Genomic DNA, 22,991 nt, shown 5'->3' with positions numbered 1-22,991 from the left:
CTGAAATGAAAATTCATTCCCAGAAGGAGAAACATAATGGCATAAACAAACCAACACACCAGCCACTGATTTTTGTGTACTGATTTCCTGACAACAGTGAGTCGGGCTTAATTATTATTCCCTTTACTGTTTGTGTGAGTTTAGTTTGTTTATTTGTTAGATTTAGTTGGTCTCCAAAGCTAGGATTTCCAAGTTTGGTTCAGGATAATCAAAAGAAAGGTAGTTGCAGCAATTAGGGAAAATTTCTTGAATTTGAATTTTGTGTTGATTCTTAAAGGCATTGGATGCTGTTTAGAAACTAACATCACATAGCTAATTTGACTGTTTAAATTAAGTAATTAAACCCCAGGAAGTCATGCTGCTTGTGATGGACTTTGCAAACAAACACTCTAGATGAAATTTCCTCCATGTTTATCTCTACGGGGGAATAAGGGTGGCACATTTCAATTATTCTCTCAGAGGATTAAAAAGAAATATGTCATGGACTTTTGCCTCCCATGCATTTGGTTTCTCTCTTGCTTTCAAGTTACAGTTTTTAAATGAGCCATTAATTCTTTCAAGAGGGTTTTCAGCATTTAATAAATTTCTGTTAAATCTAGCGAGTGGTTTACGTACTGAGAAAATTTGGGTACAGTTGTGCTATGCTGTTTGATAAATACTGAGCTTGATGACTATTTAATGCCAAATCAATTATAGATAAAATAAAACAACCCATATTAGTGAGTAGCACTTGAACATTGATTTACAAGTGAAATATTTAGTTGACTAACCAAAAGTGTTGCATATTTTACTACTAATTAGCCTATTAAAGGGTTTAGTCTCTTAAAATATGTTTGTAATATTTCCAGTAAACGATGTTCATTTTCCAGCGTTATGATGGTTTGAACCAGTTGGAGAGTAACATTTCCCACAAGTAAATTGCACACTTTGAGAGTATTAAACTCTTCTTAAGAGTAAGACTGCCATTTATGAAAAACTGAATAATTAGCTGTTCCCACATTCCCAAGTAAGTGCCACATTAGTGGTGTAAAATAATTAATATACTTCCTAAAGTGAACAACACCAGGTCGTCAGTTTAATCACCAAGAGAACCAGACTAAAATATAGGAATGGAGGAGTATTCAGTGAAGATAGAGACATCTATTTTTTTAAAAAATGCTTTTGGGAGAAAGAAGTTGTTTTAACTTATTTTGTGTCCACATTGTGTCTTTTAATGAATTAAACCTAACTACTAAAATGTTCTATTTTGGAGAAAACTATTTTTATAATTCACTTTATCTGAGCCTGAAATATTCATATAAGTTTTTTTAATGGTATCCCAATTATTTTATATGTTGGTTTAGACCATTCCTTTGACAAAACTAAAACCATTTCATGAGAGGGTTATTTAACAGGGTTATTAGCCATATCCAAAGACAGTTTCACAGCACAATAGAAAACAAAAAAGCAAAATAAAGGAATGGATAAGGAAAAAAAGCTTTACGTTGAGAAAATTGTTTGGAATAAAGCTTTCTACAAAAGTATTCTAAGACATCGTCTCTCTAATACCACCTAATAGGCCATGTAAAAACAGTTTAGTTTCACACTGCTATCCGTATACGTGTACATGTACATAGTCGGTTCATATAATACACTTGACCAATAGATAAGTCACTGCTCAATTCACAATTAATCCACGTTTGCCTTCCAGAAACATGTGGTCCCTTGATAAAGTCCACTTAATACTATCATATGCAAAATTTACTTTTCAAATAATGCATAGAAGGCATTTTGTAATTAATGTTTAGAGATAGGCTTCAGTATGTCAAGATTTCTTTGCATGTTAAAAGTGCCTGTTATTTTCTACAATTGTTCCACTAAAGATGTAATTCCTTTATATAACCAGTTTGGGTATAAAGGCCTCCTTAGATTGCTGTTTCAACTGCAGCATAAACCACATATACAAGGGCCATGTGGACATCTCTTCTATGTTACTGAATGCATCTCTCTTGTATATTATTAATAAGAAGAATCATGAAATGACTTTGAAGAAAATACAGAAAGTTACTTCACTCTTCTTGCTAGAATAGATTAAAAAGTATTTTCTATCCAGACAAAAAGAAAAAGGACCTCTGAAGGAGTAATTATAAGCAGGTCTAAGGAAGTCATGAGATAAATGAGGGACATAGAAAGCAAAGCCTTGCTGCAGCACATTTTACTGTTGCTTTGGAACCCCCTTCCTTCATTTCAGACATAGATTGCAAATCAATGTCAGAAACACAAATTGATGATAAGGGATATTCTTGTCCTGAGTAAGCATCAGAGAAGCTGTAATAGCAATCTGCTGAACAGATAAGAGATAGAAGAAAAATGTTAATGGGATATTTTCTACATTAATTATTTCTTTTTTTCTGTTAAATGCAGCTTTTACAGAATAAACTAAATTGAAATGGATTGCTTTCATTTAAAAAATAGAAGGAGAGGAAGAAACAGTGGCCACTTTCTTGCTGCATGTGTAAACCACGTTTGAGAGCCCAGGTGTGTTGACAATGACCTTATAGATTGAAATAGGACCCAGGTAATTTGCTTATTTACCTTCGCCTTTTATGCCATAGTGAATTCTAGGTAAGAAAATCTCTACTCCAAATAACTTATTTCAGAGTAGTGAGATGCTGGGAAACTTGACACAGGGTTGGAACAAAAATGCACACCTAGTCAAATTCCAAGACCTCTGGAAAACTTCCAAAGGTTTTTATCCCTGAAATTTCCTTCAATTGGGCTTGAGATTATGAAAATCCATACCTCATTGCCCTAGCGTCTGGGACCCATTTTTGTTAATGAGAATCTTGTTGAAATACCACATAAAACAAAAGCTATAGAATGGAAATAAACAGACCCAAACTTTTTCCATTTATGAATTTTGGGTAAATTAATCTAGTGCAAAGTAAGATTTTCTTATTAAAAACACGCCTAATTCAGGCTAAGATATCTATTTCTTATTCTCTACCCTTCTATGAATAATTTATCATTAAATTCTATAGATTTGGATATGATTTCATGCACATTTATGCCTTACTCATTATACTTCTTCTGGACCCTATTTCTTAGAGTGTAATTTTTCTGTCGGTGAGGTTTTAAAGTTTACATCGGATAAAATGTCTACCTAAGTAAATATCAAAGATTTTAAAAGTTTTTAAGTTTAGTAAAGTATTTTTATGATTTCCTGGATTTGAGAATATTATTGTAATGGACTGATATATATAAGCCCTAGATTTAGCCAATGTCCACACACAAGATATTTAGGGAATATATAGTTTATAGAATAAATAATTTGCAATATAATATTCCGTCTGGTTAAAACACATTCAATTCTATTTTACTTAATAGGATATATATTTCATTGTCGGCAATGATGTCAATAATGTATGGACCTAACACAAGTTTGTCTAAACTACTCTATAATTTTGCTAGTGCTTTATTATCCTTGTCAGAAAGGATCCATGAGTTACATACACACGAGAAATTCTCCTCAGTTTTAGACCTGTGGTCTTTTAACTGGAGTGTTCTCTTCATACTAAACTCTTTATAAAATTTAAATGTCAGGTGTTAAAATGTCCAGAATATTTACCTGAATGATGCTGGAAATTTTTTTCATAGTCCCCAATAAATTTTAATATATCTTTAAAAAATTTAAAAATTTGTGAATCAACAAGAAATTGCATAAACAAATAAAAAATTCGCTTTAAAATCAGCAAAGGACATTGGTAGACAATTTACACAGGAAGAAATAGAAATCATATAAAAATAATTCAACCTAACTTGGAATTAAACTAATGTGAATTAAAGCAATACAAATTCATTTTTTGCCATTCATATTGGGAAAGATAAACGTAAAGATAATGCTCAATATAGTCAAGGATTTAATAAGATGGGCATCTTCATAAACTGATAATAGAATTAAAAACTGGAAAGAAAATACTATGGCTTTATACAACAAAAGCTTAAAACCAATTCTTACCCTTGATAATTATTGCTAAGGTGGATGATCAGTGATAATCATTTCTCTTTGAGGGATCAATCTTAAGAAATTAATCAATGATGTTGACAAAGTAACACAATAAATCTGATAGTATATTTATATTGCAAAGCATTGAAAGCAATTTACATGCCCAACAGAAGGGGAAAATTAAGTAGATTTTGGTGCACAACTCCAGCTTGATTTAAGTATCAGAACCACTTATTAAAAATGCAGATGCTCAAGTCTAACTTTGCTGTATCAGATTCTTCTGAACTGGGGGCAGTGTATCTACATTTTTATAAAGCTCCCAACTTGATAGTATTGATAAGCACCAATAATCCATATGACTGAATGTTTTACAGCCATTAAAAATTTTTAATGACAAGGGAAAATGCTTAGAGTATAATGTTAAGTGAAAAAAAGGAACAGATAGTGTGTGTGTGTATATATATATGTGTGTGTGTGTGTGTGTGTATATATACACATATATATGTATATAGCCTTAATGGAAAAATATTGGAAAGAAATACAATGAATAGCTAGCTATCTCTGAGTGGAGGGATTACGATAGATTTGCATTCCATTTTGTTCTTTATGCTTCCCCACACACCCCAAATTTCCTACAATGAGAAGTGATACTTTAATAATCAGCAAAACACAAACCAAAAAACCCCCCTCTCAATTATTTTATAATATAATGCTTAGTAGAATTGTTTTATGCAAACCAAAATATATATTCTATTTTGGATCCCCCCAAAACTGAGGAAGAGGTAGAATTTAGGAGTTATTCATAAGGATCTCAGAGAAACATTCATTGTTCCTGATTATGTGGTTTGCTCTGGTCCACTTGGTTTTGTGTCTCTAGTCACAAGCTGGAGGACATGTGATGCATTTGGCTTCTACAAAGGTTCTATCTTGTTTGAAGGGAACAGGTCAGGCAGAGGAGTATGAGTAATGCATCAATTAGCAGGCCTACCCCATCAGATAGGATCTGCAGGAGGTTAGTAGAACTCTCAGTGGTCTAGAGGGGAGACTTGCTGTTTCCCACATATTTACATAAACAAGGTGAGTTTTCCCCCTTAGGCTGAATTAGGTGAATGTGATTCTGAATAGACTTGAGGCCTGCTAAGTGGGCCATTTGAAAAAAATATGTATATACTTCTGTTCTTAGAAAAAGAGATTCCATGGCTGGCAACTATATTCTTCCCTAAACAAGTACATATTGGAGACCCTAAGAAAAAGTCTTTTTTGATTTTTGCAGGAATTAAAAAAATGCATTTTAAAAAATTTTCGATCATTTTACATTTTTACTGTATCTCTTTTTTGAAGTCAAACTAAAATTCCAGATTCAAAAATTCATTTGACTGAAACTTTGTTATGCAGCAGGTGGTGGTCTAGAGGTTAAGATCTGGCGTGCTCACTCCCACAGCTGGGGTTTGTTTCACGATCAGGGAACCACACCACCCATCTGTCAGTTGTCATCCTGTGGTGGGTGCCTGTTGCTGTGATGCTGAAAGCTGTGCCACTGGTATTTTAAATACCAGCAGGGTCACTCATGGTGGACAAGTTTCAGCGGAGCTTCCAGACTGAGACAGACTAGGAAGAAGGACCCGGCTACCCACTTCTGAAAACAATGGCCATGAAAACCCTATTAACAGCAGCGAAGCATTGTCTGGTCTAGCCTGGGAACTGTTCAGCTCTGCTGTACACAGGGTTGCCAGGAGTTGGAATCGACTAGAGGACACTAGCAACAATGCAGCAGGTAAACATATGCAGAAATTTTTCCAGGACCACTCTAATAAGAAAATAGTAATTTCATGAAAAATGAGTAATAACCAACTCTGTATAGACTATTTATTCTGTTATTTAAACGATGACTGCATTGTCAGTATTGTTGAGTTGCACACATAAAAGTAACAAGAGGAGACAGGGAGGGGGGAGCATATAGCACATGAGACTGTACTTTTACGGCTTAATTAACGATGTCCCTGCACATAAAGGCGGATGGAAGATTTAGCAGAAAAGCTGAGAATTTACAACAGACCCCAGGATTTTGTATAAAGGCAATTAATAACCGACTGAGAAAAAGAACTATTTTATCAACCAAGAAAATATAAAAAGTAAATAAAAATCAGTAGGTTGTCAAATGATAAGGAGTTAAGAACTACATATGTCTGATGTTAAGGAAAGGCATTTGTGTTCACAGTTTTACCCATTCTCAGCTGTTGAGGCCCGGAAGTGTCACCAGTTCTCAGCATTATCACTGCTTCACTACGTTTCCAATTTAACTGGTGGCTGCGCTATTCCTTTTCTTCCCAAATTATTCCTTCCAGTAAACAAGCACAAGGCTCTTTTTGCTTCATTGGATTTGTGCATTCATTTCCAAAGACAGAATTTGGGCTAAATTGCTCTACATATATATGCAAACATTTTTAGAAAAGATATTAAGTTTTCACTCCAGTTTGCTTACTCGATGACAAGTAAGATTTGCATAAAATGGCACTATTAATCAATAATTGAAGATCAAAGTTAGGAGGGAAATTTTTTATCCGTGGAAAGACAATTCCGACCTGGCATGATTTATAATGAACATCTGAAGATCACATTGATAAGAAAGGATTTATCATCTTTGTTTTGGATTTTGGATGACATGTATGCAATTAAGTTCGTGTATAGAGACCTTTGTATTTCATACTCCAAGTGAATCAAAAAGAACTGAACAAATTGCATAGATACTGGACTTGATCCCAGGCATTGTCTCCAAATTGTGTGTTCTTTGGCATTTTCATGACTAATTTCTATTTGAGATAGGTCTGAGGAATGTGATGCTTTGAAGGAACATTGTAATTTTTGTGAGGATGTCTGCCAGCAATTTAGTCAGAGTGCTAGCTAGGGATTGTGAGAAATGAAAAATTTAATTATGTTGTTAGCGCCGAGTGTTTTTTTTAGGTAATCCTTAGAACGATTTCATGCAGTTTCGTTTTATGATTCTGTCAGTTTTAGATCACAGAGTAGCATTTTTTAACCTCCTTTGGGTCATGACCTGTTTCAGAAATTGAGATAAGCTATGGATACTTTCTCACGAAAAATGCACAAACAAAACCACAGACTGGTATACAATTTCCAGGGCTTCACACACCTTGGAAGGGCAATCATGAACACAGATAAAAAACATTTGTTCTAGAGTCTAATAACACTTATTTTAAAATTAATTAACGACTACTTTCAAGTATGTCTATTAAAGGTAAGAGAAATAAAAATATTTCTATGACTCATCGTGGCTCCAGAATTTTAACAGAGAAGAGGTTTTAAGACTGTGATTTGGCAGGAAGGAACTTCCAAGGTACCAGCCTCAATCTGGGATCATTCTGCAACCACAGTATGTGCAGGGCTTCTTTAAGGACTGTATGTTAAATCAATAAAATTAAATAAAACCCGTCGAAAGATACGGTCAGTCACCCTTACATAATATTGATAAAATATCAATTATTCGTATTAAATGATGAAAACTTTTTTATTTGTGCTGGCCTTGGGGTGCTCTTTGAGATTATATGGGATAAAGTCCCCACCCCAAGCTACCCCCTTGCTATTATCATTATCCCTGATCAAATCATACAAAAGAGGGCGTCGTTTCAAGACGAGATCACAGCTACCTAGACTGTGAAGTGCTTCAGGTTTTCTCTGAATATCATTCACTTTCTGAGTTGTGATTATTATTATGCTAAAGCAAAATTTCAAAAATACAAGAGCTGGTGGCTGTCACACTCACTCCATCACGGCCTTTCACTCAGATGCCTTGTCTGGCCCATAATTTGCTGCATGGCCTCTGCCTCTGTCCCTGACTTTGGATCCCTTCATCTCCTAAACCATGCTCCTTATTCTCTTTATACAATTTCCAGAACTCTAAATCATTCGATGGACCACAATCACGTTTCCTTTTTCCATTCTTTGCTGAGTCTTTAAAACTTCCATCAGTTGCTTTACAGAAGTAGAATCCTACAATTTTTGAGTCAAAATGTGGTTTAGAGGCTGTCTCCAACCTTCTCATTTTACAAATGTGGTCACTGGGGGCTACTGAAAGTTAGGTGACTTGCTCACCAAAGCCAAGCCAAGCTGGGACTCAGGTCTTCTGCCTTCTGGTCCAGTGCTCTTTCCCACTGTGCTATGATAACTTTGCTTCCTGTTGCTACCCTTTCTTGTGGAGCTGAACTATTTATTCATCCCCCCTATGACTAAGAGAGCTTTTCTTTTTCCTGAGAAGTTTGTCAGGCTCGGTGGGGATTATTCTTGATTAAGCTTTGACTCATATACTCCCTCCACTAGTAAATTGGCAACTTCCTCTCTGGCTAAACACTCCTTGAGCTGAAATAAAACTTCAAAGTAAGGTGGTCTTGTCAATTGAACTGACCCCTCCTAAATACCCAAGAAGGAAGTACAGTAGATAACTTTCTCTCAAAAGCAATAACAATAGCTTGTATGATGACTTGATTTGATTAGATGATAATACTTCTCCCAAGCTTAAAATAAGATAGGTCCATTTTGATACATACAAGGTTCTTAATGATTTAAGTTCTAATCTTTTAGGAGATCTAATCTGGGATCTTTAAGAACAGCGTCCTAAGGAAGTTTCAGTATAAGAGATTAGAAAATTTTCACAGAAGGAATAGATATGCAAAAACAAATATTAAAATAACAAAGCCCAATCACAAAAACTCAATCTGATTTTTGAATTTTCATTTCCCCTCCTTTCCTCTAAGTCAATTATCCATTAAGAATTATTTTTCGGAAGGGGGTCTCCCAAATTTATATTTTCATTTCTATCACACCACATCACCTTAGTCAAACCTTTTTCACTTGAGACAAGATCCATTAACTCTGCCAATCGATTCTCAGCTACCCAGAGTCAGAATAACCTTGCTCTCTGCTGGTTTATAGCACCTTGTCAAACACCTTCAGTGACTCATGATTGCCTCCAAGATAATACTCCATTCTAATTTTTCTGACATTCAAAGCCTCCTAACAATTCAGCTTACATATACTTTTAAAGCATGATTTCATTATATTTTATTGAGCCAGACATTATGTCAAATTCTTCACATTCTCATTGAATCCTCATTGAATCCACATGGCTAGTAAATAGCAAAGGTAGGATTAGAACTGGGGTCTATCTAACACGGAATCCCAGTCTAGCCACCCTAATTCCCTAAATAGAGCTTCTCTGCCTCCAGTCAGGCTAGTTTTCTTATAGTCTCAAAGATCTTTTATTCAAATTGACTCCAACCTCATGATAGAACCTGCATCAAGAATTTCTTTTTTCTCTTAGCTTTTCTAAAGTTCTTATCGTTCTCCAGTAGTCACTCATTGACTTACTGATTCAACTAATATTTTCAACTAGTACATCCAAATCTTTCTTATGCAGCCTTTCTCCAATATTGTAGATTCTATTTATTTCCTGCTTCTTTAAATTATCTATTATCTGGAGCACTCACATTCGCTCTGAGTCACACATTACTTTTACAATGTTTTTTCTGCACATTTTTCCTCCTTCTTGGAGAACAGCAACGTGTCTTAACAGTGCTTTATACCATTCTCAGTCCTAATGCAGGGCAAGAAATATAGTAGGCATGCAAAAACTACGTGCATAATTGATATCTCAGTGATGCTACTTTTCAAGTAACCTATTAAAATGAAAGAAGAGTATGCTGGACAATAAAAGGGAATCCTTTGATCATAGAACCTAATGGATTTTGGGAAGACCTGATATGAAGAGTGTTTTAAAACAAAATAAAATAAAACAAAGCAAAAGGCTTCAAAACTGCCTATTAAATACTGGCAAGAGGCACTTAAAAGAGTTACTGACCCTGGCTACCTTTATGAATAATGACAAGCAATTTGGTCTATTGTATACGAAGTAATCTCAGAAAGTATTTCAGTGAGATTATAGATAGCTAAAATAAAGGGATGACCAGTTCAGTTTGTGTAGCTGAACAAGGAAGAACACTAAATGATAAAATCAAATACAAGTTTGTTGTGAATGTCAAGGGAAATCTGATACTTCCAACTAAATTCTCAGATATAAGTTCCAATAATGGTATTTTGATAACTCAGTTCTAATCTATTTAAATATAGCAAATGAAACATATCATATTTAGAAAATTCTTCTGTTACTAAATTTACTACTTAGAACAGCAGAATTCAGTGCATTTTAGAAATTAAAAATTATACTTCTCATCAACAGATATTAAATGCCAACTCTATGTTTGGTTTACATTGATTAAGATTTATTTTACTGAAAGTTTAAATATGTATTTAATTCACTAAATATGTCTAGTTAACCTTTACATACAAATACTTTAAATTTCCCATCAAATTCTTGAGAGAAAAAACTTAAAGTTTCAATTTTTCTCTTTCATTTAAGGTTTCGGGTTTCTTAGCAGTAGACTAGTATTTGAATATAACTTAAAATATTTGACGTAAAATGTCTTTTAACTGATCTTGTTTCACCTACCTTAATTTTTGACTTGGATTTTGATTAGGTAGGAGAATAGCACAAATAGAAAAAGGAAATTGATAAAAATATGTCTCATGGGAAAAAGATTACAAGCTAACGAGATCTTGAAAGGAAGCTGTCTGAACTTGCTGTTCAAAGGGGGCTCATAACTAGGAGCGCATGTGGCTTTTCTGTTATTCTCTGAAAACAGCTGAAGCCTAGGAAATCTAAGGCCATGTGTCTTTAAAGATTTTAAGTTTGTGCCATTCTAAGTGAAACACAAAGCTGCTTATCTTTGAGAGTGATAGAGCTCATGATCGTATTTCAAAACAGAAATATATTCTAAGTCATTTATTTTCATTGAACAATTCAAATAGAAAAAAATGACAAAAAGTTTAAATTCTGAAAATAGGCTCACCTACATTTGCTACGACTGGTGTTAATACCAGAACATGCCACACAGTCTTTCAGTTATTTAAGTTGGCTACTTCTTCAACTCCCAGTTTGGGCATTTCAATTAACTATTTTTCATACACCTAATAAATTGAATGCAATTAATATGAGATCAATACTTTTCACTTTACTGAGCAAGAAAACAAACAAACAAAAAACAGTGCTTCATCTCTATTTCAGGTTATCCAGAGGAACTAAGTCACTGCAAAACCACCAACAATTCTTTCCCTGAATGAGATTATGGTGAAATATTTCATAAGATTTCAAAGCACACGACAAATCTGCCTAACATAACTAACGTCTGTATGGATATCAAATTCTGACACACAAATAGTCCACTAAAAAAATATTGTGACACTTTTCTTTTTTGTATAATTCCTTAGGCAATCCATACATCTGGCATCTTAAAATTCAGGAATGGATAAATTAGGAATGAATAATGTGCCTCAAATATATTTTGTACTTTTCATTAAAAGAGTTAATGAGTAAGAAAGTCAAAATTAGGTTCTATCTGACATCTGACAACAAAATGTTATCTGCTCAAAGTTCAGTGCTTAGATTTCTGGATTTGGCAACCAGTGCAATATCATTATCTTCATTAACAGTGTGTGTTGGTATTAAAATCAGATTTCTATTTTGAATGTGTCCTCTTACGTACATTCCTAATCACACGACTACTACAGTTCCCGCTCAGAAGGCAATAGCCTCTAACAAAAATATATCATCCTGAAATGACTTTCTTTCATTAAAAACTCCAAGAATCCAACTTTAAGGTGGCGCCAAGATTGTAAGCACGTTTGTAACAAAACGACAGAACTGTTTCTGAAAGATGATGATGACTATTTACTGGCAACAAATTACCTGAATTCTCATTTTTTCTATACATCTCTTCACCTTCCTAAAATTTCCTTTTTCTTGAGCCTGAGCTGTCTCAGTTAACTGATCCTAAAGCTTTCCTAAAATCTGCTTGAGTCACATGCGGTCTAGCCGCCTTGGAGAGCAACGATGGCAAAGAACTGCTGCTGGTCCCTCCACAATCCATATGGTTGACCTGTCTTCTAATATCTCAAATGCTGGATGCTTTTTAAGTTCTCTCACTTGTTTCTCCCCTTGGATTTCTCCCCTATGGAAGGACCAGTTTGGAATAGAGTACCAAAGGCAGAGAACACTGATGATTTCCATGGACAACGACATAAAATGCAAGGTTACAGTGGAAACCATTAAAAGCAATAAAAGAGGGCTGGCAAGAGGGTCTATAAGCATGGAGAAAAAATGCTCAAGACAGTATTTTTTCCCTTTCTTCTTATTTTTCTAATCACAGTTTTCATACAGTACCTTAAAAATCTCATTGTCTATATTACTTCAGACCAAAAGTCCAGCCTGCCCATAGTTCAGATTATGTATCATTTAAATTTTATCAGCTGCTTCTTTTAATAAAAAAATTCTTAATAAGATATATTTTCTACAGAAACACGTTAGATTTTAGTTTTATGTTTTGTAACTCCTTACCCATTGATTGACAGTAACTATCCATGTTCTACATATAGAGAAATGAACACTTGATGACAATTTCCCAAGGCCTATGCAAGAATCTAATCCTTAATGGAAAACTAGCACTGATATTTAATGAAGATGGAAAACATAAATGCATTAGCATATAATTAATATGACTTGTGTGAAAGTTTTTATTTTTCCTCCTATAACATTTGTAAGTGGATGTTCAAATAACTATTATGCACAGGTGGCAAGCTGGTTTCCTAATGCTGGTGGGTTAAAAAATATAAATGTATAAAGTAAAAGGGATTAAAAATAGGTGGGGGAGGGGTTTCCTTCAAATGGATGGAACCCATTCTTTTGAAAGAAAACTCCCCTCTTACCTTGGTCCTGGAGCTGGTTAGTTCTCCTCTGTCCTCCTCCTAGGGGAGAAATACCCAAAGTTAAACAATAATAGAACATGGTCTTGTATTAAAGTCAAGTTCACTTCTGGCCAACCCCTTCCTCAGGTCTCACAAGACACTATCAACTGTCTGATATACTGGGGCATTCACTGAATTGAATTTAAAATCCATTTAAGGATTAAGCCAAAGGGGAATGAATTTTAGCTGTGTAAGGGGGAAAATTGTCTGTTCTTCAGTCAGTCTATCTTGTCAGAGATCCAATAAACTAAAGACTGGCTCAGAGCAGGGGAATTCATGGAAGTGGCTTACTTGGGTACTTTTCATCAGCTAGAGTGAATTGTGGAGGGTGCATCACAGGGAGCACCTGGAGGTCCTTAGGGAGAACGAGGCATGCCGTGGTGTTCTCAACCCTTCTCCCTGATGTCCTGCATGTCTTTTGAGGGTGAAATGATAGTGCTACAAGCAACACCATCTTTGGAGCAGTTCTTAATCTGATATGAACAAGAATTATCGTAAAAAATGAGTAAAATCTAAAATCCCATCCCTTCCATTAGATGGGAAAATTAGGAAAATGTCTAGGAGATGGATTACCATAAAATGGTTCTTTTTTTTTTTCAAAACAAGGAATCATAGGTTGGATAAAGATGGGATTTTTTTCTTAATGTGTCTCTGTCTCCTGGTATCTTTGGAGAGAAACAGGCAGTACAGCGTAAGGAGCATGAATTTGGGAATTAGACAATAATGGGCTCCTATCCCAGCTCTGTCACTTATCAGCTCTTTGACCTGAGTTTCAGCAGCTTCATCTGTCCAGATGAATATAATACACCAGCTTAAAGGAGTTGTGAGGGAAAATATATTCATATACATGTGCTTGAAAAGTAGTAGTTAATTATTAATATTTTTGTTTACTTTTCACTTAGTCTCTGATATGGTTTTTTCTTATTTGAATTACTTTGTCTCTTTTGAGACTACCGTCTAGTTAACTGAGCTTACAGTCAATTCCTAGTTACCCTTTGGCATAATTTCAGAGGTAGTGACTGGCTCCCATAAAAACATTAAATACCAGACAATTGATTGAATTCCGTGAGACATGAAGGAAAGTGGAGACCAAGAATGAGCCTGAACCCATACAAGATCATGTGCTATTGTTATTTAACTTTGGGTAACTTATTAAAATTCTTTATCAAGTAAAATGACATCAGGTGAGAAAATGGATGTATTCTGGAACGGCAGGTTGTCACAATATGTTCCAGAGACGTCAAAATGAAAGATGTTGTCATCATTACTCTAATGGCCATTATGAAAATGTGCAGGGAAAAAACACTATATGGCAGACTCTATGTTATACATCTATTACTATTAACATTTGCTTAGCATTAGTTTCGTCCTATGACCTTTAATCACCTTAAAGTTACATGATATAATTATGGCACAATAAAACTCCTCCGACTACAAACGTATATATTTTGCCGTGGGAACGTTAACTTCATTCATTATCTTTAATGAATACACTAAAAATGGCTCTTTTGACAAACCAGCCTTCCAGTCACTAAACTCTATAAATTCCAAAGAATATATATGGAAACAGAGCATTTCCTTTTTTTTCTGAAATAAATACATTCGGAAATTGTAAAGCTGTGCTGTAAACGGAAAAAGAGTAAATTGTGTTTTATAAAACATCTGCTTCATCCATGGAAGTCACTTACATGACAGAGTTTTGAGGGAAATATCTTTACATTCAGAAATGCTCAGAGAATCTGTGGGTAAGAACAATGGTAGGTACGCTGCCTGAATTGGGTAAAATTACAGTGGTTGTGCAGTCTTCATGCCTCAGGGCATAAACTGATTGCTATTTGTGATGAAGGGAAAAATGGAAAAGAAATTAAGCAGTACTGAAGTTGCTGGGGGATATTATGGTGCCCTTAAAATTCACCTTCAAGTATTTCATATTGAAACGCTGCAGGATACCACATTGCGTGGATCAATTTTTATCATATCCAGATACAGAAATACGTTTTCTTCTAAAAAAAAATCCAAGTCAGTCCTTCTAAATGCATGTGCTTCATTTTTGCTGTTTTATTCTCCTTTTTATATAATCCAATGAATTTTGACAGATTTGTGTCTCGCCAAAAGTTTGATGTCAGTATATAATTTTAAATGTCTGTGTATATAAGTGTACAAAACCTGTGTCTATCTGCAGCTCTGTGGTTTTACAGAGAAGTGCTTTCCTTAAAATATCTTTCCATTTCACAATGTAGACAGACTGCAATAAAAGCAGCTATTTACTGAAGATGTGACTGACTTAATTCCAAAACCAGACGAGCTTCTATTGAGGTTCTGGGAATACATTTTCCCCCAGTCTTATCAAGTGTCTGCAACTTCAAAGAGGTGTAACAGAATTCTTTGGTTGTTTGCTAAAGATAGTCCAGAGTATGACTCAGAATCTCAGACTCTCAAAGTGAGAAGGGAATTTAGATGTCACTGTCACGGCGTACTCTCTAAGAGATGTGAGAATCCTTCCTCTACTCGAACAACTCTGATGTTGGGGCTCATAGGCAATTTCCCCCCATTCTTTGGACAAGTTTTAACTGTTGTAAAATCTTTCTTTGTGCTGACCTGAAATCTACCTATGCGTAATTTCTTCAACTTGATGAAAATTTATTTCATTTTTAATATAAACTAAACATCCTAGTTTCTCAAGCTCTATATGGGTATTTTCAATATGTCTTGAAATTATCAATGTTGCTGAAATTGCAGCATGCAAGAATCACAGAAACTGTTTAGGAAGTTTTCAAAGTAAACTATATTTATATCAAAAAGTTCTGTTTTGTTCTTTTCCCATAAGAGCACTGGAGAGAGTCAGAAGATCTCACTTTTAATCTCAGCTCTGGGACTGTGGGCAAGTCACTTAACGTCTCTGTAATGTCTTCCTCTGTAATAAAATGGCATCATGAGAGAGTTAAAAGGAGCAAGTAAAAAGATACATGTGGAAGTGGTTTGAACACTATAATGCTGTACTGTTAATATGATTGCTTTACTTAAGATATATACCACTCAGTAGTTTTTAGAGTTCTATACTAAGCCAAGTTTAAACATCATCTCTTAAAAGTGAACAAATTAAAAAGAACATTAATTAGATGATATATTAGCTGATTCTTTGGCTTACATGATATTATCATTGCTATATCATTTAATAGAAAGCTATATCATTTAATATCAATTGTTTCTTTTTAGCCTATGCCCTTTGCTTTTTACTCCGGGAGCCAATCTGAGGTCAGCTTTTCTTGGATTTTATTTACTTCTATTTACCTCCAACTAACCTCAAATGTAAGCGAAAAGTTAGGGTACTGACTTAGGGCGCTGGATACTTGTTTCATTTTAAATTTTCTATTTCTCATGCTTTTTAAAAATGTTAATTTACTTTTCGTGCTAAAGGCATGAGTAACATAGAGCAGCTGTACTTGCTGATAACGCTTTTATGATTTTTTTGTGGTCCCAGTCACAAATGCTTGAAAAGAGGGGAGACTAGGGGTTGAGGAACTGACGATGTCTTATCTTCGTTATTAATAGGTTTCTGGCTTGTTACTATTTCAAAAAGGACGCTCAGCAGCTGCATATCTGTCAGCCCCAAATATGAAACAACTAGGATTCTGTAACTGCAGAGGCATTGTACGTAGTTCTTGACAGTTTTTCTACAATCTTCTGTATTGTGAAGCAACAATGGAGAGGGGTCTCTACACTCTTATATTCTTTGAAAGAGAGGAGCTGTTTGTGTCACATTTGTAAGGAGGAGCTGTTTGTGTCACATTTGTTTGACTCCAATTTAATTCTTATTTTCGCTAACACCCAAATATTTAACACTTAGATTGAATTTTTAATATTTCTGTAAAAAATTATCTGGGTGTCAATTTCTTCATTGAGTACCCCAGAAAAAAAAGTAAGCAAAATAAAGTCTAGTTTATTTCAACATGATGTGATATGACTTTGTGTGGTCAGTAGTGCTTAAAATAATAGATTTCTTCCATCTCTCGGTACTGCATACTTTGAAGGCAGAATTGATGCTAGGAATATTTCTATGCCTTTAATATTTCTTCACTGTTGAGCTGTGTGATACTAAAGAAACATACTGAAATGGTTTCACAAATTACTTGAAAGTGTATTTCATTCTGTGGATGACTCCTAACAATGATTTTTAGGTTTTCAGAAAGTATGGAATCTGTCCATTTAAAATAAACTGCTTTTAATCATGAAAAATACTTTTCTGATAATAAGGAGGATAAATAACGTGTTCATAGTATTTCTAACCACTGTTAGTATGCTTACTAATTAGAAAATATTCTCATAATCTATATAATGCTTGTTTCTGGGGAGGCTCAGGGCCAGGGCTAGGTATTTTAAAGTCCAATAGTGATTTTCTATTCCACTGTTGCCAGGTGCATATGATACTGTGTTTGGGCAAAGTTATCTCAGATGCATGTTATTTCATTCTGAAAACAAGAGTTATAAGACTGATTTTTTGTAGGGAACAAACATTAAAATAAATGAGTTACAGTTTCTCATTCCTAGCTAAATTAAAATAGAATATAATTCTAAACCCAGGCCTTTACTATTTTCCAGCTCATTCCAAATGACTGCCAAATGATTTTATCCTCCTTTTCTTAAATATAAATCATAAACCAGTCCCATCTTGGCTGGTACTATCTTTAGACACAAAAGGAAGCTAATAATGTCTAAAGTTGTGGATGAATGGCTTCCCATATGCTATGCTGAAACAAATGGGTACATTTTCATTTTTATAGAAAACCATTATTTACTTACAATGTACTAAGTAGATGGTTATCATTAGTATAAAACTGAATTAAAGCACCATCGTATAGAATTCTACATTTAGGAGTATATTACATCTCCACACTAAAGTGAGCTTTCTAGTATTTTATCACAGGTATTTTGGAGTTTTATGGTAAGTTCGATTACCCCCCTCCAAAGTCCTATGTATATGTGTGTGTGTGCCTAAAATATTCTTTACAAGTCTAATTATTCCAGGTATAAAGAACCACCTCTTCCTTCTCTTCTGCAGTGCCTCCCCGCCACCTCCATGCCCTCAGCTCAGAGGGCCCTGGGACCATAGGGGTACCAATCTACTACAGCACGATTATAATGCTTCTCTTCCTGCTGCTACTGAACTGCTCAGAGTAGTAAGAGTTATGTGAGAGTTATAATCTCTTTGAGAACTTAAATGGTTCCTTCCTCTGTGCCAGCCTGTGCTGAGGCTTCCCAGGTTGTAATCTTCCTGGTGTCCTTTCCTTTGGGAAGGGAATTCTGGAGCATAGGATCCAACACAAATGATGCACAAAAAACAAAAACGACGACCAGAAAACCCTGTCACTTGACCTTCTTGCGGTTCTCGGCATAAATTAACAGCTGCTCCTAGACTAAATACAGGCAACTGTATAATTGTAAACTTCAAGGGCATTTGCTGTCTATAGAGGTCATGGTCCTATAACCTGAGGTCCTGTAGGTAAGAAAATTAATCTGACGCATTTTCTTTAATAACGGAGTATAGACAGGGCCAAAGAGCAACTTTGTAGCTATGATGAGAAGCTATATTTTGTTGAGCATGAGCAAAACAACCTCTTTTTTGGAGAATTTAAATATTGATCCAGAGAATGCTGAGTATGAGGCCCTGGGGGCAAATTCCGTAGAAAGGGAAAAGCACAGCAGTTTGATATATTCAAGTCTACTCTGGCTACTTGCAAGGGCGGGCAAGCACTGCCCTCCATGCAGGAACCCTGTGCATACATTAACTGTTTAACTTTGATCTGAATACACCCTCACCGTGACATTACGGAATGGTCCAAGCGTCCTTTCCTGTCATAGGAGTGAAGGCTTCTTGTTCCTGCCCACCCTGTCAACTCATGTTTACCAGGCAGGGTTGGGGGATGTTGAAAGCCTCACATGGATGATTTCTCTGGTGTAGTGTTTGTCCTACTGTTGAGACTTTAAATGTCAGCAGCATACCCATTCTTCCAGCACACTGATGTATCCGATTCGACATTGAAGCTGAAACAGCAGCTGCAGGCACACTAACATCGGCCACTCTTGTGAGTTTCCTTGCTCTAGCATTCCTGGTTCTGTAAATTTCCCTTCCATCCCTTCCCCTCGCCCCCAATTCTTTTGTTTTGGACCCTTTCAGATGCTTTGCTTTGATGACCTGGACTTGATCTTCTTACTAAGGTATCTTAGCTGTGCCTCTTTCTAGATTTCAGCATTATTGGTGCCCTCAGGGGGCATGTCTTCTCTCCAGCCCTGGTGTTTTTAGCTTTAGTTCTGGAGAACTCATACTTGGGCTTCCACTCACTGCCACAGAAAGGGGAATTCAAATACACAGAAACCCTCAGGCACTTGCTTTGTTGTTCCTTTATGTCCCCTTTTTAACCTGAGCACTAGCGCCATAAATGCTTCTGGAAACCATTCCTTATAGTGAGATGATCTGTAAAGATAAGTGACATAGTATGGAACCAATGCGACTATCAGTCATACACCAAGAGGAAACATTTAAATACACTCCTAATGTAGGGATAAGTTCATCTACAGCACAATTTAATACATATCAGATTGCGAACTTTGGTCTTAAATACAACTATTATGTTTCCTAAATACACTTGGCATGTGTAGGTCGAGGCCTCCTGACTTGGTTGACTATAGGTTCTGCATTCACATTAGTTGTGTGTTGCCACTTAATTAGTTTGAATTATATAGGATATAGATATTCTTTCTTGAGATTGTTTATAGAATTTGTGTATAAGGCAATTGTGTGGGACTAAAGAACAAAAGTTTGGAATTCTAGTTTTTCTGAGAACTGTCAGAATTGAGATCTAGTCTTAGATCTCTCATTAAATCAGGTTGTGAAGGCTTAAACTGTTAAACTTCTTTTGTAGCAGTTTTATCTTGTTAAATTTAATCCTCTTTGAAGTGGTAGAAACTAAAATGGCCACAATTACCGATTTTCTCAGGCAAGTTACTAAAATTCAACTTCTAAGTAGAAGGCTGCTCTAAGTATAATGGCAAGGAGAGCAAAAGGCTAAACATTGAATTTAGAAACTTTCAACCTAGTGTTACCTACAGCAGCTGTAAAACATCCACAGAGCAAAGAATTTGAAAACTACCTAGGAAATTCTCAGTTGGAACCCACCAACCACTTGTTGAATGAATTGGCAAGCGAATGAAGGCAAATCATATCAATATTATTATTTTTTTAGCAGTGGGAAGAATGGCAAAATTATATAAGGCCTAGTAAATCTTAAAGAAATGCAGAAAAACACATTTTTTTCCTCTTTGTGAGGGCTGTAATTTTAATCATCTTTTAATTGTAGAAAAGAGCAAAAAGAAAAGTTTAGAATTTCAAATGGCAGTGGAAAGTTTTATGTTTCCTGTTGTATTCAACATCTAGAAAGAAAAGGATGGAATATATGGATTCTAAAGGGGATTATTTTCCCCTGGGACACATGTAGCATTGACACCGTTACCACGTGACATAGTTTGTGAATGCAAGATACTTGCTACCCACAATTAACACCAGCATTTCTAATAGCAAACTGGCTAAGTGTTTAAGCATATCACAACCAGGGAGTCTGTGTGTGTGTATGCTGAGAGGCACAATTGATTTTTTGTGTGTGTTTTTCTAACCACTAGCCCAACAGACTATAATCTAAAATATAATGGGATCACAAAAACTAACTTATCTGTAGCATCTTTTAATATGGCACCAAGAAAAATGAGGGATATTCATAGGCAAAAACAAATCTCTTTCCATAATAGTTAAAACTAAAAAACCATATTTGCGTCCTGATCTACTGCAACTCGTTTCCAGAAAACAAGGTAAAAGTTTATTCACTTGAAGTCAAGTGCTGATCAGTAATATTAAGTACTCAGCTTTATATTTCTGTACTTTTAAGTTTTTCTAGCGTCTACATTAAGTACAAACAGTTGACTTGTTACTAACACCAAAAATAGACTACAGCTTTATTCTCACACACAACCTCCAACAAACACCTTTTTCTAAACCTTCCAAGTACACTTGAACTAATGACTAAATATGTCTCACAAATTTGACATGGCAAAGTGGTTCCTTAGAGATAACACACTTTTCATATATGAATTTGAATTTTAAGTGTAATACATCTGCCCTAACAATTCTTCCTAAGTGTAAGAAGCATAATTTGGCCTACAGAGAATTCTACCCCCGCTGATGCTGATCTAGACCTGGGCCAAGTGTCCTATGAGGCCAGCGATTGTGTTAAATACTGAAGGAAAAAGTGCAATAAAAGCTGTTCTATTCTAATTCCTATTCTTCGTACTTCCTCCCCTGCCACGCTGTTGCTGTGGGGCTCTGAGTGGCCTGTTGTAAACTAAGCACGATGTGCCTGGTTTCAAAGGATCCGCTCCCGTTGCCACGGGTTCCTGCAACCAGGCACCAGCAAGTCCACTTGGGCCTCACTTTCTTCCAGATCTCAACTACTGGCGTGAGTTCTCTTGGAACTGCTTTCTTGTTGAAACATCATTTTTTTGGTGACAGGGCATTTGTCTTATTTTAGACACAGTCCCACAAACATCTTTAGAGAAGCAAAGTTTGACTTTCAAATATTAGAAGTGTAGGAGACTAGCTTTTTAATTTGGCTTCAAACATTGGGGTCCAGTATACAAATCCTTACAAAGGTCAGAGGAAGTCTTTTGATGCCCTGCTTTGGTTCTGGAAGTACTTACAGATACTAGATACCATGAATATCTTTAAGAGGGGTATTCTTATCTAACAACAATTTAACAGTCTACAAATCTGTATTTGCTAAATTATGATTCACTCTAAACAGCCTTTATCAGTTTTATCTATTGCATAGTAAAGTCTGGAGTGTAGTAACTAGTGTAATATAGATGATACGTAAAGATAGTATTTTGATAGTAAAGTATACAACTTCACAATAAATACTATAGTATTTATGATATCTATGCTATAGTAAAGTTGTACAGTAGATGGTAATGATATTAAAGTCAAATTAATATACTTCCTCTTTCATCTAAACTTTATATTCCATTGCAATGTCATCTAAAGTATATATTTTTAAACAATCTTTAAAAATTTCTCAGACAGAGCAAGGCTTTCATAATTGTTTTGGTTTGCCAAGGGTATTGGAGAAGGGATGAGAACGAAAGCTGTGACCTTGACAGTGGTACAAATAGCATTGTACATGTGGAAAGAAGGTTCTGGAGAAATATCAAGGTATGGACATAGTTGAGGGATGAAATAATGAAGAGATTTTGCCCTTTTATCTCACAATAAGACCTGAAGGTTTTCTTTAGAAGGTAACTTTGAAAACTAATGATGCCAGTGAGATATAAGTTCTTTCATTCATCGATATTTATAGTTTGCAGGTTCAGGTACCTATAATTGCTTCCCTTTTTTATAGTAGACTCTATAGATGCTAAGTTTAACAGCATCAATATACCTGGCATCATTCTATGTCAAAGCACAACAAAGCAATAATTTCTGGGCATTGTTATTGTCCTTCTATAACCCAGAGCTATTAGTGATGGCTCAACGGTGTTAACATTTCACTGTGTATGCCTAGCAAACACTAGTCTGAAATATAGTCTCTGCACTACCATAAAGATGGGTGCTAGTCATCGTTATAATATTTTTAGCCCAGTCACAGATACACTCTCTGTGACGACCCTGATTGCATTTGTTTTAAAGTCTACATTAAAGACCCAAGTCCTGACTTTCTATCCTGATTATACATTATACTCTTCCTCTTTTCTGTAATGTTTATTCTGAAGCACTTTGACCAAACAGCAAGATCTGGAAATTTAAAACTCCCTGGACCAATGAGAGATGGCTAGTCATTTGTCTGCATTCTCCCGGTTAAGCTTACGTAGAAGGAAAGATTACTGCTTTCCTTTTCTTAAAGTCTCATGTTGCCTAATGATCCAAAACAGCAGAGCTTGTGAGAAAGCCATAATTAATTACAACAAACACACAAGTCTCACTGTGTCCAGAGCTATTAACCTAAAGACCTGGTTTAAAAAGATAGATCCTATAGGAAAACAGACTTAGTGCCTACTGAACAAATAAGACAGAAGGGTTTCAAAGACACTCTTG

The 22,991-nt window shown here is 35.4% G+C and overlaps 1 protein-coding gene across 1 annotated transcript in view; it reads right to left on the bottom strand.

The window, feature by feature from the left end:
* Nucleotides 1-22,991, bottom strand: part of GRIA4 (glutamate ionotropic receptor AMPA type subunit 4) — a 365,546-nt gene that overhangs the window by 13,863 nt on the left and 328,692 nt on the right. The gene's annotated exons all lie outside the window — the stretch shown is intronic.

This window comes from Equus quagga, chromosome 14 (assembly GCF_021613505.1).
Source record: "Equus quagga isolate Etosha38 chromosome 14, UCLA_HA_Equagga_1.0, whole genome shotgun sequence".
In the NCBI taxonomy this organism is placed as follows: domain Eukaryota; kingdom Metazoa; phylum Chordata; class Mammalia; order Perissodactyla; family Equidae; genus Equus; species Equus quagga.
Note: the sequence above shows the minus strand (reverse complement) of the source record. Positions and strands in the feature narration are given on the sequence as shown.